Source organism: Aquarana catesbeiana, linkage group LG10 (genome assembly GCF_042186555.1).
Source record: "Aquarana catesbeiana isolate 2022-GZ linkage group LG10, ASM4218655v1, whole genome shotgun sequence".
Lineage (NCBI taxonomy): Eukaryota > Metazoa > Chordata > Amphibia > Anura > Ranidae > Aquarana > Aquarana catesbeiana.
Genome location: NC_133333.1, coordinates 24,247,485 through 24,253,841, shown reverse-complemented (window position 1 = coordinate 24,253,841; position 6,357 = coordinate 24,247,485).

The following is a 6,357-nucleotide window of genomic DNA, read 5'->3' as shown; positions in this document are numbered from 1 at the left end:
TTTTTTGCAGTAATAAAAAGATGTAAAAGCCAATGAGTCTGGTACATGTGTAAGTACTCGCTCTCCACCAACCTAATCCATGTATTTATAGAACTCCAAACAAACTGAAAAATTCTGAAAAAAAAACATCAATTGCAGCCTCACTGTGCCATCAATCACATCCACTGTGCCCATCAATTGCTGCCACTGTGCCATCCAACGCAGCCACTGTGCCCCATCGAATGCAGCCACTGTGCCCATCAAATGCAGCTACTGTGCCATATAAAATGCAGCCACTGTGCCGTGTCAAATGTTGCCAGTGTGCCCCCCACCCGCCGTCTGTACTTACCCCGACTCGGTGGCGGTGGGACAGCTCCTCGATGTCTTCTCCCGTCCTCTCTTCCCGTCCTCTGCTATGATTGGACATCTGATAGGCGTCCAATCACAGTGCCTGTCATTTCAGCCAATCAGGTGACGGGTAACTGATCCGAGCACCTGATTGGCGGAGAGGCGGTTTAGTGTTAGGAAAGTGAATATTCATTCGCTTTTCTAACACAGCCGAATGACCTGCGAGCGCCCAGCATGCCGCTCGCAGGTCACCTTTTTTGATGCCTATCAGAGCCTATGGCTCTAATCAGGTGCTTCAAAATCCCCCCCCCCCTTTCCGTGCAGCTGTAATTCAGGTGGGCGCGGGCGCCTGGATAGGGGGCGGCAGCGGCGGCCATAGATAGATTCATGCAATTCATGAATCTATCTATTGGTGCTAGAGGGGTGGCTGGAGAGATGGGGCGGCGCCCGTGCACCAGGGGCGTCGCTAGGGGGTGGCTTTTGGGGCTATAGCCCCGAATCTGGGGCCAATAGCCCAGAGTCTCTGCAGGGGTCCCCAAAGGGGAGGGGAGGCTCTTTGGGGACCCTTATGTAAGTGGGGGGCTCTCTGGGGACCCTGATGCAAGGGAGAAGCTCTCTGGGGTCCCTGATTTTAAGGCAGATGCACTCTAAGGACCCAGATTTAAGGGGGAGGCTCTCTGGGGACCCTAATGTAAGGGGGGCTCTCTGGGAACTCTGATGTAAGTGGGGGGCCCTCTGGGTACCCTGATGAAAGGGGGAGGCTCTCTGAGGACTCTGATGTAAGGAGGAGGATCTCTGGGGACCCTGATGTAAGGGGGGACTCTCTGGGGACCCTGATGTAAGGGGGCTCTCTGGGGACCCTGATGTAAGTGGGGGGCTCTCTGGGGATATATATACAAAGACACGTATATTACTGCTCTAGCCCCAGATCTTTTGTAGACCTAGCAACACCCCTGCCGTGCACCCTTATGGACGCACCGCCACTGGAGCAGGGTCTCCATGGCTTCTGGTCAGTAGGTGAGCAGAATCTGGAGAGCTCCCCTCTTTTATTCGGTGATGGGGGGGGAGGTCTCCACCCTGAGCATAGAACTGAGCTGGTAAAGAAATACCATACCTCAATATTACCTCCATACCTCCATATTACCTCCATACCTCCATATTAGGGTTGCACCGATACCGTTTTGTATCGCCAAATACGAGTACCGATATGTTGCGGTGCAATTTGCGTAAATACAAAAAAAAAATTCGCAAAACGCACTGCAAATAATCACATGCAATTTCCCCCACCATTCCTGTGTGTCTGTATAGAGAAGGAAAAGTGCCATCTAGTGGGCAGTTTATTTAAAAAAATGTTAGAACTTACATTAAAGCGGAGCTCCACCCAAAAGGGGAAGCTCTGCTTATCTGCTTATCCCCCCCCCCCTCCCCTGTTGCCACATTTGGCACCTTGACGGCGGAGGGGGTACCTGGTTTTGACAGATACCTGTCCCCACTTCCGGGAGACCTGGTCATAGCGAGATACGGCGAGGTCCCCCGGAAGTTCGCCCTCCCTCCTTCTTCCTCTGCCGCCATTCACAAAGTGCAGCGCATGCGCAGTAGGTAACTGGGTGTGAAGCCACAATACTTCACTGACGGTTTTCCCTACAGGCAATGGCGGCAGCAGCAGCCAAGAGCTGATGGAAACATCACTGGATTCCAGGACAGGTAAGTGTCCTTATATTAAAAGTCAGCAGCTACAGTATTTGTAGCTGCTGACTTTTAATTTTTTTGTGGGAGGGGCTGGATCTTCTCTTTAAGTACTGTAGCACCCTGATGTTTAGGCAGGGTTGCTAGTAAATTTACCTGCCAGGTACAGTTTGCCTTGGCCAATTGTATAGGGATCAATTGATTCCACCCTAATTCTGGAATTGCTGCACTTCTCTCTTCTGTCACTAGATGGCAGGGTATCTGGTGACATTAGATAGGACCAAGGGCATTGCAAGGACAGATTAGGAATAGATAGGGTGTCTCAGCCAATGGGCAGGAATCTAATTGGGTCCCTTGGCCTGCCGGGAGAGCCTATTTATTTGGGTGAGGTCAGGTGATTGGGGCTCTGTGCCACCTGGACGTAGAGTTGCCACATTTTCTTCAAGTCAAACCCAAAAAAACACTTTAGCGGCGCACAGCATTTTTTATATAGTATAAAATATACATATATTTTGATATTCAATAACATTTCTAATCATATGAAGGTAATAACAAGCGTTCCCCTTTTTTTCTGAACTCGCAGAGTTTCTTTTCACTGTAAGGGGGGACTCTGCAGACTCTGATGTAAGGGAGAACTCTGGGGACTCTAACATAAGGGATGCTCTGGTAACCCTGATCTAAGGGGGAACACTGAGAACTCTGATGTACGGAGAGGACTCTGATGTAAGGGGAAACACTGTGGCCTCTGATGTAAAGGGGAACTCTGATGTAAGGGGTGCTCTGAGAACCCTGATTTGCCTTAGTGTACTCACTCAGAGGCAGGAGAGAGAAGGGGGGAGACTTCAATCACAGACAGGGATGGATGGTGAGCTCACTCACCCCTTGGCAGTCAGCACCTCTCATCCAAATGTATCTGAGGCTGCTCGACTTCATATTTCCGGCCCCCACTTTCCTTTTCTGAGGCACAGCGCCAGGGATTGGAGTGTGGACAGACACAGAGGGGTAGGGGTGGGAGGAAGAGGTGCAGATTCAGCCCTCTCTCCTCTCCCATCTGTGTGTTGGGGGGTGGGGTTGTTAGTGTTGGCTTTGGGCAGTGTGAAAGAGAGTGTAACAGACACTCTCAGCTTAGACAACTGCAGCCAGCAACCCTGCTGGGAAGCCATTGTCCAGTCTGAATAATGTGTCCGGGTCTCAGACAGTCTGAAACTGTGACGCATGATTCCAAACCCTAACTGTGCGGGTGAATCCCGGACAGGTGGCAACCCTACCTGGACGGCTGTCTGGGTGGATGTGTGTTGTATTGCCAAGGCTGCTAGGCCGGAGATAGGGCCTATCCTGGGCACGTCTGGCTGCTAGGCTGTCTGAGGGCCTATCCAGAAGCAAGAGAGCAGCGTAGGGTTGGGATTGCGGCTTGCAGTCCAACCAGAAGTGAGGGTTCTGCCTGAACCGGTCATGGTTGGAGGTAGAGGGGAAGCTGTTGCCAGAGAGGGACCATCCGCTTTATTACCGGGGACCACAGTGATTAACTGAAGCAAGCACCGGAGCAACATTCTCACCAACCGGGGACGGTGAAGAATCGGGAAACTTCAGCAGGTGTCAAGCCAGGGACGCAGCCAGCGGAGGTGACACTTAGACCCCTTTCACACTGGGGCGGTTTGCAGGCGTTATTGCGCTAAAAATACCGCCTGCAAACCGACCCAAAACAGCCTCCGCTGTTTGTTCAGTGTGAAAGCCCGAGGGCTTTCACACTGAAGCGGTGCGCAGGCAGGGCGGTGAAAAAAGTCCTGCAAACCGCTTTTTTGGAGCGGTGAAGGAGCGGTGTATTCACCGCTCCTAAACCGCTCCTGCCCATTGAAATCAATGGGACAGCGCGGCTATACCGCGGTAATACCGCGGCTATAGCCGCGCTGTACGAGGGATTCTAACCCTTTTTCGGCCGCCAGCGGGGGTTAAAACCGCACCGCTATCGGCCGAATACAGCTACAAGAACGACGGTACAGCAGCGCTAAAATAGCGCTGTTGTACCGCCGACGCCCCCACCGCCCCAGTGTGAAAGGGGCCTTAAGGAGTATCCTGAATGCCAAGCCAGGGACCCAGCAGGAACGTGGGGGTGACACTTGAGGACGATAGTAAGGAGATTGGAAGAGCTCAGGAGATCCGGTTGCAGTGGATCAGCAAGTCTAGTGAGAGAGACTGGGAGCTCAGTTGAGTGAAGACCCACAAGAGGAGATTGTAGAGGAAGTGAAAAAGTTCATTGTCATCTTTGTTAGGAACTGTTCAAGATTGTTGCCTTAGGAGATTTAGCATTTGGCCGGATATGTACTGTGAGTTCTAACACTTTTAATAAACTACCCACTAGATGGCGCTTTTCCCTTTTTATACACACAAGAGTGGTGGGGGAAACCGCATGCGATTCGCACCGCGTTACTGTTCAAACGGCATGCAATTCTTTGCAGTGCGTTTTGCACTCATTCATTTTATATTGACGCAAATTGCACCGCAAAGTATTGGTTTCGTTATCGGGAGCATTTGTGCGAGTACCGATACTCATGCAAATGCTTGGTATCGGCACCAATACCAGTATAGGTATTACTAATCGGTAATACTGTATAATCAGTTATAGCAAACAGTTTTTTTTTTCCTTTTGTGATAAAGGTTATATATATATATAAATAAATAGACGCTGATCATTGTAAGCACCCCTGCCAGTGGTAAATGGTTTGTCTCATCTCTGTAACTGATTCATTCTGCTGGAGTCCTTGTGCTTTTGAAAAACAGCAGACTTGCTGGCTGGATCACCAGATGAAAACAAAAGACAGAAAGCCTAAAAAAGAAAACGAATGCAGCCGTCACATCTAAGAATTGGTAGGCTAGAATATAATAAATGTTTGCTTTTGGATTAATTACCGCTTTAAACTGCTAGAACTTCATTAAAACACAATACAGAGCTGCATTGTTTGGCGTCTTTTTATACCTCCCTGTAAGTTAGATTTTAATGATGTCATTTGCAACCTTACAGATTTTCTGAAAAATCATTTTGATGACGTCATCATTCCCCATGTGTGACATCACAGCCGTCCAGGATTCCATTCAGCGGTTCCAATCGCACATCACAATAATGTTTTTTGGGGACAATTCATGGATCTCGATGGACATGTGACGTCTGTTGTGCTCAAACAATCAATCAGATGTGGAGGACACCGAATATTTGGCAACGTGCAATTTCCAGCTGTAAATGTATCCAATGTTTTGGTTGAGCAAAATCCAACCTTAAGCTAGTGATTATGTCACTTTAACCACTTCAGCTCCAGAAAGGTTTACCCCCCCCCTAATGACCAGGCCTTTTTTTTTGCGATACGGCACTGCTTTACTTTAACTGACAATTGCGCGGTCGCGCGACTCTGTACCCAAATAAAATTGACGTCCTTTTTTTCCCCACAAATAGAGCTTTCTTTTGGCGGTATTTGATCACCTCTGCCGTTTCTTTTTTTTGCTCTATATACAAAAAAAGAGCAACAATTTAAAAAAAAAAACAAGCAATATTTTTTATTTTCTGCTATAAGACATTCCCAATAAAAAATGTAAAAAATCGAATTTCTTCCTCAATTTGGGCCAATATGTATTCTGCTACATGTTGTTGGTAAAAAAAAATCCCAATAAGCGCATATTGATTGGTTTGCGCAAAAGGTATAGCGTCTACAAACTATGGGATATTTTTTTATTTTTTTACTAGTAATGGCGGCGATTAGCGACTTATAGCAGGAATGCGACATTGCAGCAGACAAATCGGACACCTAACTGACACTTTTTTGGGGACCAGTGACACAGATACAGTGATCAGTGCTAAAACATATGCACTGTCACTGTACTAATGACACTGGCAGGGAAGGCGTTAACATCAGGGGCGATCAAAGAGTTAAATGTGTTCCCTAGGAGTGATTACTAACTGTGGGGGGAGGTGCTTTGACTGGGGGAATGTAAAGATCCGTGTTCCTGCTTAGCAGGAACACAGGATCAGCACATACCCCTTTTCACAGAACGGCGATCTGCCTTATTTACATAGGGAAACTGCCACTCTGCCTTTCTCCTGAATGATTGGCGGGCCCGCTGATTGGCTCCCACTGTGTCCAATCACAGTGGGAGCGGGTCGCCGGTGGCGTGTGTGCGCACGCCCCAGACCCGGAAGTGCCAGATCACATACTAGGTACGTGATCTGGCGCAAAGCGGCCGCGCCGCCACAGTAAATCTACGGTGGGCGGTCCGCAACTGGTTAGAGAAGCTATATATAGCACCCTGCCGGCCCCTCCCATCAGCCGTGATATGCCTGCATTGCACAGAGGAGCA